Below are 12,422 nucleotides of genomic sequence, written 5' to 3' on the forward strand. Positions count from 1 at the left end.
TTACTGGTGGCCGAATCTGGAACACGATGTCTCTGAATTTGTACGATCCTGTGTCATTTGGGCTCGTGACAAGACCCCTCGAGAGAGGCCCGCAAGACTCTTGCAGCCATTGTTCATTCCTGAGACTCCATGGACTCACATTGCTATGTGTGATAGCCTGGGGGAGTAGGGTATATGGGGTGTAGCTGTGCGGTGACTGGTTAAAGGGTGTCTGGTTAACCTTTGCTATTCGTGATGCCAGGGTGAAGGCTCCTCTGTATTGCTTGTCCTGCCACCGCCCTTCCCAATAGCGATAGGGAGGTAGAGAATAATAGAATGTCCACAACCGGAGAGTTTGCTGAAAACTAGACTTGTGCACTAGAAAAATTTTCGTTTAATTTCGTTTCGTTTTTTCGTTTTGGAAAAAAATTTCGGTTCTGCAATATTTTCGGTTTAGATTTTTCGGATACATTCGGTATTCGGGTATTCGTGTTGTTTTTTTCGGATACATTCGGTATTCGGATACATTCGGTAAATCTTTTTAGTCTTTTTTTGGATTTTAGCGATCCTAATAAATAATGGAGATGCCTTTTTTATAAAAATTTCGCAGGGTATCATAAAAAAATCATAATAAGAAAGATACAGTGGTGATGAAAAAAATTGTATCTAACGAAATGTATCTTTTTTATTATGAAATGTTTATTCATTTTTAAACAGGGATCAATTTATGTGAGCGGGTAAAGCACTAAAAATGTAGCCGACAATAATGAAAATGTAGTGTGTGCGTATTTTTCACTTTTTTTAAAAACATTTTTTAGGTAGTACTACTACTCCCAGCATGGAACACACTCTTCCATGATGGGAGTAGTAGTTACCTGTACTAATTGACAGATTGCAGGGGTCCCTTGTGATCATCTTGTATAATGTATAGATGCGCCGGCTGCTCTTCTATGGTCCCCTGCACTCACGTATATATACACATATTCATATTTCCCGCAGAGCTGTGATTGGCCAGATGGTTCCAGCCAATCACAGCTCTCTGTGAGAAATAGGAATATGTGTATATATACGGCCGTGCAGGGGACCATAGGAGAGCGGCCGCCGCATTCATACATTATACTGGAGGATCGCAGCGGGTGTCAGGAGTGATACCCGCAGTGATCTTTCCTTTACTACAAGTACTAATACTCCCAACATGGAGCACACTCTGCTCCATGCTGGGAACTGTAGTACCTGCATTAATAGACAGTTCGCAGCGGGTGTCAGAAGTTACACTCGCTGCCATATGTCTATTAATGCAGGTACTACAGCTCCCAGCATGGAGCAGAGTGTGCTCCATGCTGGGAGTATTAGTACCTGCAGTAAGGGACAGATCCCAGGGATGTCACTTCTCCTGACACCGCTGCGATCGTCCTTATGTGAATGTCGGGATCAGCTGTTCTCAGGGCTACAGAGCCAGGAGAACAGCTGACGCTGAGCCGTAGGTATACATCGTATATCTACTGCCCAGCAAGCAGTGGCGTTGCTAGGGTTGGTGTCACCCGGTGCGGTAGAAAATGGTGTCACCCCCATACCTACCCCCTCCCCCCAGTAAGTTTTTAGCCTGTTGTGACAGACACCACTGTTGTAGCGCATTGTGAGAAAGTCCAGTATAATAATCAGATATACCAGTTGCCACAGAATAGGAAAGTGTTAAAGAAGTTTTCACCATTGAAATATACAGCTCCGAGAATTACTTAAAGGGGTACTCCACTGGAAAACATTTACTTTTATATCAACTGGTGCCAGAAAATTAAACATTTTTAAATTACTTCTATTTAAAATCTTAATACTTACAGTACTTATAAGCTGGTGTATGCTCCACAGGAAGTTGTGTAGTTCTTTCCAGTCTGACCACAGTGCTATTTGCTGACACATCTGTCCATGTCAGGAACTGTCCAGAGCAGGATAGGTTTGCTATGGGGATTTGCTCCTACTATGGACAGTTCTTGACATGGACAGAGGTGTCAGCACAGAGCACTGTGGTCAGACAGAAAATAAATAAAAATAGAAAATAACTTCCTGTGAATCGCTTATACAGCAGCTAATAAGTACTGGAAGGATTAAGATTTTTAAATAGAAGTAATTTACAAATCTGTTTAACTTTGTAGCACCAGCTGATTAAAAAAAATGTTTTCCAGTAGAGTACCCCTTTGAGCAGTGGTAAGGTTATGCTGGGAGTTGTAGTTTCACTGACCTAACTGTAGAACTGACAAGTGACTACAGCTCTGATAGGACATAGTGAGGAGAATGTACAATGATATCAGTGATTACAGGTGACGTCTTCTCTATAGTGAGGAGGATACAGAATGATATCAGTGACTACAGGTGACGTCTTCTCTATAGTGAGGAGAATACACAATGATATCAGTGACAACAGGTGACGTCTTCTCTATAGTGAGGAGAATACACAATGATATCAGTGACAACAGGTGACGTCTTCTCTATAGTGAGGAGAATACACAATGATATCAGTGACTACAGGTGACGTCTTCTCTATAGTGAGGAGAATATACAATGATATCAGTGACTACAGGTGACGTCTTCTCTATAGTGAGGGGAATACACAATGATATTAGTGATTACAGGTGACGTCTTCTCTATAGTGAGGAGAATACACAATGATATCAGTGACTACAGGTGACGTCTTCTCTATAGTGAGGAGAATACACAATGATATCAGTGACTACAGGTGACGTCTTCTCTATAGTCTTTCCTTATCTAATTCAGATGGTACATACCGCCAGGACTTGTTCCAGCTAAAACTTCTCTCTGCAGAATGTGACGCCCAGACGTCTCCTCTCTGTCAGCGCATTCTCATCCTCTATATGAAAACAAGTATTATTATAAACCTGCCAGACACTGTATCCTCTAAATATAATACTACTATACACTATACTCTTTGATTATAAACCTTCCATACACCATACCCACTGAATATAATACTACCACACACTGTACATTCTGAATATAATACCAACACATACTGTACACTCTGAATATAAATCTGCCACACACTGTACCCACTGAATATAATACTACCACATACTGTACCCTCTGAATATAATACTACCACAAACTGCGCCCTCTGAATATAAATCTGCCACATACTGTACCCTCTGAATATAAATCTGCCACATACTGTACCCTCTGAATATAATACCGCCACACACTGTACCCTCTGACTATTAATCTGCCACATACTGTACCCTCTGAATATAATACTACCACAAACTGCGCCCTCTGAATATAAATCTGCCACATACTGTACCCTCTGAATATAAATCTGCCACATACTGTACCCTCTGAATATAATACCGCTACACACTGTACCCTCTGAATATAAATCTGCCACATACTGTACCCCTGAATATAAATCTGCCACATACTGTACCCCTGAATATAAATCTGCCACATACTGTACCCTCTGAATATAATACTACCACCCACTGCGCCCTCTGAATATAATACTTAGGCATGAGCAAACTACAGTAAATTCAACTCGTCACAAACTTCTCTGCTCGGCAGTTGATGGCTTATCCTGCATAAATTAGTTCAGCTTTCAGGTGCTCCCGTGGGCTGGAAAAGGTGGATACAGTCCTAGGAGACTCTTTCCTAGGACTGTATCCACCTTTTTCAGCCCACCGGAGCACCTGAAGGCTGAACTAATTTACGCAGGATAAGTCATCAACTGCCGAGCCGAGAAGTTCGTGACGAATCGAATTTACTGTAAGTTCGTTCATCTCTAATAATACTACCACAAACTGCGCCCTCTGAATATAATACTACCACAAACTGCACCCTCTGAATATAACTTTGCCATACAGTGCACCCTCTGAATATAATACCACAACTGCAGTAACACCCCTCAACATCCGTTAGCTGATGCTATTACCACGGGAGGGGGGTATTGGTGGTGTTGCTAGTGGATGATGGGGGTGCTACTACTGGGGGGGTGTTGCTGGAGGATGATGAGGGTGCTACTGGCCATCCCCCCTGGCAGTATCACCCCTATCATCCATCGGCAGGATCATCCTCCTGGCAGGAGCACCTCCATCATCCACCATCAGGATCTGCTGATGGAGGTGCGGCTGGGGGGGTGTTGCTGGTGGATGATGAGGGTGCTACTGCCAGGGGGGAGCATTAGGTAGGCAGCAGTTCCCCCACATTAGGTAGGTCGCAGTTTCCCCACATTAGGTAGCATCTATTCCCCATATTAGGCAGCATAGATTCCCCACATTTGGTACCAGTTCCCCCATATTAGGTAGGTACCAGTTACCCCACATTAGGTAGCAATTTCCCCACATTAGGTAGCACAGATTCCCCACATTAGGTAGCAATTTCCCCACATTAGGTAGCACAGATTCCCCACATTCGGTAGCACAGATTCCCCACATAAGGTAGCATAGACTCCCCACATAAGGTAGCATAGACTCCCCACATTTGGTAGACTCTCCACATTAAGGTAGCATAGACTCCCCACATTAGGTAGCATAGAATCCCCACATTAGGTAGCATAGACTCCGCACATTTGGTAGTGGTTTCCCCACATTAGGCCGCAGGTTCCCTTGCAGGTTCCCCACAATGGATCAAAGTCTCCCCACAATAGATCGCTGGTTATACCCCCCCCCCCCCCCCCCCCACCCCACATACACACACAAAAAAAAAAAAAAAACACATACAACACAGAGAGACAAACACACACACACACACACACACACACAGTCAGAGAGACGCACACTCACAGACAGACACACACACACAGAGTCACACACACAGTCACATACACACAGTCACACACACACAGAGTCTCACACACAGAGTCTCACACACGCAAGCAAAGATAGAGACAGACAGACAGAGAGACAGACATACACACTCACCCATCCAGCGCAGCGCTCCTTCTCACCGGGCGCCGTGCAAGTGACGTAACTGACGTCCTCCTGCGCGGCCATGCGGTGTGACGTCAGGCCGGCGCAGACGTGGGAGCGGAGGCCGGGCACAGTGCTGGTGAAGGTGAGGGGGGGTTTGATGATGGACGGGCGCACAGTGAAGGTGAAAGAGGGGGGTTGCTGACGTACGGGCGCACCGCACACACAGCGCAGGGGGGGGGGGGAGGGTTGTGCTGCTGACGGATGGGAGGCCGGTCGGGCACACATGGGGGGGGGTGTCTGTGTAGCTGGGGAGGGGTGCTGCGGAGCGTCTTGGTGTCACCCCATTAGGTTGGTGTCACCCGGTGCGGGCCGCACCCCCCGCACCCGGGTCGCAACGCCACTGCCAGCAAGAACTTACAGTGAGCCTGCAATGTGTATACAGTATACACATTGCTGGCTCACTTAACCCCTTGCTGAGGTGTGCGCTATGCGCAAGCCCAGCAAGGGAAGAGTTAACTTACACTGCTGGACAGTGTAGGTTAACCCTTTGTGCGGTATACACTTTATACAGCTATCTATAGATAGCTGTATACAGTGTATACAGAAGACGAAGTCCAGCTTACTTCCCTCGAGTCCCGGGCCGGGTTCGTGTAGCTCCGCCCCCTAGTGATAACGTCACTAGGGGCGGAGCTACAGAAGGGAACAAGGCTAGTTTATCTGAAGCTCTGTTCACATTGTACGTTTTGTATAATGTGAACAGACCCTTCTGGCAGTGTCTACCGAGACAGGGAGACTCCAGCTGTTGCTAAACTACAACTCCCAGCATGCCCAGACAGCCAAAGGCTGTCTGGGCATGCTGGGAGTTGTAGTTTTGCACCAATTGGTGGCTCCCTGTTTGGGTAGACATTGCATCATGGGTGCTCTCCCCAGCGGACAGCGCCAAAAATGTCATAACCAATTTTTTGTGTTTTTTTTTTTCTCGTTTCAGATCCGTGTATGCAGAGGATTACTGCGGATTCGATGGATTACGGCAGATTATTTTTTTCCCTTTAATAAAATGGTTAACGAGGGCTGTGGGGGAGTGTTTTTTTAAATAAAATAATTTTTCCAATGTGTTGTGTTTTTTTTAATTTTTATTGAATTTTCAGGGTTAGTAGCGGAAGCTGTCTTATTGACGGAATCCATTACTAGGCCAGGGCTTAGTGCTAGCCCCAAAAACAGCTAGCGCTAACCGCCAATTATTACCCCGGTACCCACCGCCACAGGGGTGCCGGGAAGAGCCGGTACCAACAGGCCCGGAGCGTCAAAAATGGCGCTTCTGGACCTAGGCGGTAACAGGCTGGCGTTATTTAGGCTGGGGAGGGCCAGTAACAATGGTCCTCACCCACCCTGGTAACATCAGGCTGTTGCTGTTTGGCTGGTATTGTGCTGAGAATGAAAATACGGGGAACCCTATGCGTTTTTTTTAAAAATTTAAATAAAATTAAAAAAAAAAAAAACGCATAGGGTTCCCCGTATTTTCATTCTCAGTCAGATACCAACCAAACAGCAACAGCCTGACGTTACCAGGGTGGGTGAGGACCATTGTTACTGGCCCTCCCCAGCCTAAATGACGCTCCGGGCCTGTTGGTACCGGCTCTTCCCGGCACCCCTGTGGCGGTGGGTACCGGGGTAATAATTCGGGGTTAGCGCTAGCTGTTTTTGGGGCTAGCACTAAGCCCTGGCCTAGTAATGGATTCCGTCAATAAGACAGCGTCCACTACTAACCTTGAAAATTCAATAAAAAAAAAAAACACAACACATTGGAAAAATTATTTTATTTAAAAAAACACTCCCCCACAGCCCTCGTTAACCATTTTATTAAAGGAAAAAATAAATAATCCGCCGTAATCCATCGAATCCGCAGTAATCCTCTGCATACACGGATCTGAAACGAGAAGAAAAAAACACAAAAAAATTGGTTATGACATTTTTGGCGCTGTCCGCTGGGGAGAGCACCCATGATGCAATGTCTACCCAAACAAGGAGCCACCAATTGGTGCAAAACTATAACTCCCAGCATGCCCAGACAGCCTTTGGCTGTCTGGGCATGCTGGGAGTTGTAGTTTAGTAACAGCTGGAGTCTCCCTGTCTGGGTAGACACTGCCAGAAGGGTCTGTTCACATTATACAAAACGTACAATGTGAACAGAGCTTCAGATTAATTAGCCTTGTTCCCTTCTGTAGCTCCGCCCCCCTAATGACGTCATCACTAGGGGGCGGAGCTACACGAACCCCGCCCGGGACTCGAGGGAAGTAAGCTGGACTTCGTCTTCTGTATACACTGTATACAGCTATCTATAGATAGCTGTATATAGTGTATACCGCCCAAAGGGTTAACCTACACTGTTCAGCAGTGTAAGTTAACTCTTCCCTTGCTGGGCTTGCGCATAGCGCACAGCTCAGCAAGGGGTTAAGTGAGCCAGCAATGTGTATACTGTATACACATTGCAGGCTCACTGTAAGTTCTTGCTGGGCAGTAGATATACAATGTATACCTACGGCTCAGCGTCAGCTGTTCTCCTGGCTCTGTAGCCCTGAGAACAGCTGATCCCGACATTCACATCAGGAGGATCGCAGGGGGTGTCAGGAGGAGTGACATCCCTGGGATCTGTCCCTTACTGCAGGTACTAATACTCCCAACATGGAGCACACTCTGCTCCATGCTGGGAGCTGTAGTACCTGCATTAATAGACATATGGCAGCGAGTGTAACTTCTGACACCCGCTGCGATCTGTCTATTAATGCAGGTACTACAGCTCCCAGCATGGAGCAGAGTGTACTTCATGTTGGGAGTATTAGTACTTGTAGTAAAGGAAAGATCACTGCAGGTATCACTCCTGACGCCCGCTGCGATCCTCCAGTATAATGTATGAATGCGGCGGCCGCTCTCCTATGGTCCCCTGCACGGCCGTATATATACACATATTCCTATTTCTCACAGAGAGCTGTTATTGGCTGGAACCATCTGGCCAATCACAGCTCTGCGAGAAATATGAATATGTGTATATATACGTGAGTGCAGGGGACCATAGAAGAGCAGCCGGCGCATCTATACATTATACAAGATGATCGCAAGGGACCCCTGCAATCTGTCAATTAGTACAGGTAACTACTACTCCCATCATGGAAGAGTGTGTTCCATGCTGGGAGTAGTAGTACTACCTAAAAAATGTTTTTAAAAAAAGTGAAAAACACGCACACACTACATTTTCATTATTGTCGGCTACATTTTTAGTGCTTTACCCGCTCACATAAATTGATCCCTGTTTAAAAATGAATAAACATTTCATAATAAAAATGATACATTTCATTAGATCCAATTTTTTCCATCACCACTGTATCTTTTTTATTATGATTTTTTTATGATACCCTACGAAATTTTTATAAAAAAGGTATCTCCATAATTTTTTAGGATCGCTAAAGTCCAAAAAAAAGACTAAAAAGATTTACCGAATGTACCCGAATACCGAATGTATCCGAAAAATCAAACTATCTATATCCTTTTTATTATATTTGTTATCAGAATGAATTCTTCACGTTCGTTTACAGATAACGAATGCATTCGTTATTTACAGCATTATGTTCGGGAATTAACGAATGTATTTGTTACTTTGCTATTCGTATTATCGTGGCTATTCGGGAATGTTCAAAATATGTTTTCCTGCATTCGGATCGGTCCGAATGCACGAAAACGGTAAAATTAGTTAATTTAGACATTCGTGCCGAACCGAATTGCACATGTCTACTGAAAACAGTTGTAACTTTTACTGAAAATTTTATGCAAGCTTCATAACTGGAACAGTGTCTATACATGCAACTTCTCTAGGAGATTGACAAGGGTTGGGACCTTAAGCAATTTAGACAGACATTTATCAAGTGATTTAGTTAAAAATTTTTTACTAAAAATGTCACACAAATGTCGCACCTGCGACTACACGATTTTTCGTGCGAAATTTTGACTGGAAAGCGAGAAAAGCAAGTTTTCCAAAACTTAACTACGTAGTAATAATTTTAAAATGGACTACGGGTAGTCTGGTATTCATTAACTGCGACAGTCGCAACTGCGCGAAAAAAAAGTCGCAACAAGGTTAAAAATTTACTAAATTTACTCCAGCTCAAACATGGAGCAGAAAAGCTACAACCAAAGTAAAAAAGAAAAAATTGCTTACGTGAAAGAAATTTAGCAACAGGCTGAAACCAGTTGATAAATAAGTCACACATAAGCAAAAAAAAGTTAAGAAAAAATTACTAAAAAAAGGAATACATAAGCAAACATTGATAAATGTCCCCCTTAGAGTCTTTAGGATGATATCCGCTGTTCCACTGGATTTAGGGAATTTGTTTGCAGTCCAGTAGTCACGCTAGCTTTAGCGGGGATTAGTTTAGAACTCACGGTTTAGTTCAGCTGAGGCCGGCAGGTTTTCTGGTCTAGCGTGTCTTTGAAAGTTGCGCAGATCTGTCCTGCTAGTCCGGCATCCACGAGAGCAGCAACCCAATAGAGCGATAATTGGATACAGCTCCCTTATATGGGCAGGGGCTGGACTAGAGCTAATTGGTCCAATACTTGTGTCAATCACCATTACAAAGGGTTATGGGTAGCATGTGACCCATGGACCTCCAAAGGTCCTCCAACATACCATAGAGGATTAAGCATAGTCACCTGACCGAAGGTCCTGCAACGCTAACGAGGTAAGTACTCTATATATTATCTTAAATACACACATTATTAAATACATACTCATATAAACACTATAGAATTAGAGTAGAAGAGAGGCAACTAGGGGCTGTCCCACCTGGGGAACCCTACCTGAGTGTAGCAACTCTTACTTTGGGGACCACCACACTAGGTACGGTATGCAATACGGTGACGGGAAACCACATATGGGTTTTATTACCGATCTTCCGCCATCTCACAACAAAACAATCATCTGGGTTGTGGATGATCGGTTTTCTAAAATGGCTCATTTTATTCCACTTCCCGGTCTCCCATCAGCCCCACAACTGGCGAAGCACTTCTTACCCCATATCTTCCATCTGCATGGTCTTCCAGAAAGTATTGTCTCGGGTCATGGAGTTCAGTTTGTGTCTAAATTTTGGCGAGCTCTCCATTCCTGCCATGACATCAGCTTGGATTTTTCCTCTGCCTATCACCCCCAGTCCAATGGTCAGGTGGAGAGGGTAAATCAAATTTTGGAGACTTATTTACGCCTTGTCTCAGCTCATCAGGATGACTGGGTTAATCTTTCTCCCTGGGCCGAATTTTCCTATAATCAGAGATTCGGAATCCATGAGGACATCTCCATTTTTTATTGTTTTTGGTCATCATCTCCGTCATTAATCCTGTTTCATACAAACTCCGTCTACCCCCTTCTCTACGCATTCCTAACTCCTTTCATGTGTCTCTCCTCAAACCCCTAGTTGTCAATCGATTTTTTCAAAGAAATAACATCGCTCTCACTCTTGTCTCCAGTACCTCTGATATTTTTCAAGTTAAACAGATCTTGGCCTCGAAAACGGTACGTGGGAAGAAATTTTTTTGGGTCGATTGGAGGGGATTTGGTCCTGAGGAGAGATCTTCGGAGCCTGAGGAGAACAACCTGGATCGTGGTCTCCTCAAACATTTCCTCATTCCCAAAAGGAGGGGGGACCAAAGGGGGGGGTACTTTGACATCTTGCGCTCCAGCGGCACGTCTGGGCCATGAGTGTATTGTCCCCTATCCTCCTCTGGCCTCCTCTGTTTGCCTTTGTGCCTTAGAGAAAGCTGTATTCCGTGTTTCCTTGCCGTGTAACAGACCTTGCAGTCCGTGACCTGACTGGGATTCCAGCCACCTGCCTATTGACCTTCTGCTACCCTAATGACTACGCTCCTGTGCCGCCAGCCCTGACCTCCCTCTAGCCTGACTTCGTCTTGCCTCATCCCTTCTGTTCCACGCTTCACCTCAGCCGCCTGTGTTTTCGAGTCGTGCCAGGGGTGCCGCTAGCTGCAGCAAGTCCATCCCGCTTTGCGGCGGGCTCTGGTGAAACCCAGCGGCACCTTAGACTGTGCTCCTTGGTACGGCCCGCGTCATCTGCCACACAGGTCCAGCGGATCCACTACATCTCCAGCTCCAGACCACTGTGGTGTCACGGATCTACTATCTACTGAATTCCAGTCGACTGCGGTGAGTCTTACATTTACTACTTGTATGGCTAGTCAGCATTATTCCTGACAAAAATTTAAAGAAAGCACAATAAAAGGAGACATTAAAATAAGTACAGTTTAAGACTATCTAGTATACAGAGAAAGGATAATTATACGGCCTATCCAGAGCCCTTTCCAAAACAACCTTCGCGACAATGACAAAAAAAAAATACAATTTACCAATGAGAAGTGCCTAAAAGTTACATTTTATTAAGGTCACTGTTAAAAACCACCATAACAAAATAAGTGCTCCAAAGAAGAAATAATAAATAACAAACTTCACCACTTGTAGAGCAACAGAGGGTAAGTGGTAATATTCACCACCTAACATAGAGTACCACAGTCCAAACGCTCACAAGCGCAATACTGTACAATAATATATGACTCTCAACACCTTTCTACTGAGCGTGGCTCCAGCGTCCTCAGGAGAGTACAAATACCTTAATATGTAAAGTTACAAGGGGTAATTGCACATGGTAGGGTTATTTATTGCACTTGCACAAAAAAATGATATTACACAGGCTCGGGTAAATATTGCACATAATGAAAATTGCACATTATAAATTGCACAGCCACAATATTGCACTTACCCTATTTCTGTACACTGTGTGCACTCAGTGCACTCTAGTACAAATAACAGGCTGTAGTGAATGATCACATGGCACATAAATATACAATGCCCCAGTATATAACATTCAGTGAATTGCACAAGCCCCCACTCTATTGCACAATTGATATTACACACTATCCCCAACCATACTGCGCATGAGTAATCTTCCTCCTCTTACTTACGGCACCCCTTGAATACTCTGCGGAGCAGCGCTCAGTAGAGCTATCCTACGTCCGGTCTCAGCCATGGCAGAGGCTATTGCCGAGACCGGACGTAGGATTGCTCCATTTTTACCCTAGCCTGTGCAATATAATTTGTTCAATAAATGACCCTACAATGTGCAATTACCCCTTGTAAATTTACATATTAAGATATATGTACTCTCCTGATGATGCTGAGGCCACGCTCAGCAGAAACGCGTTGAGAGTCATATATTATTGTACAGCGTTGCGCTTGTGAGCGTTTGGACTGTGGAACTGTACGTTAGGTGGTGAATATTACCACTTACCCTCCGTTGCTCTACAAGTGGTAAAGTTTGTTATTTATTATTTCTTCTTTGGAGCACTTATTTTGTTATGGTGGTTTTTAAGTGACCTTACAAAAATTTTAGTTTTAGGCACTTCTCATTGGTAAATTGGATTTTTTAAGACTATCTAGGTCAATGGTTCCCAACCTTTTATTCGGCTCGGGGCACCCCT

Source organism: Hyla sarda, chromosome 7 (genome assembly GCF_029499605.1).
Source record: "Hyla sarda isolate aHylSar1 chromosome 7, aHylSar1.hap1, whole genome shotgun sequence".
Taxonomy (NCBI): domain Eukaryota; kingdom Metazoa; phylum Chordata; class Amphibia; order Anura; family Hylidae; genus Hyla; species Hyla sarda.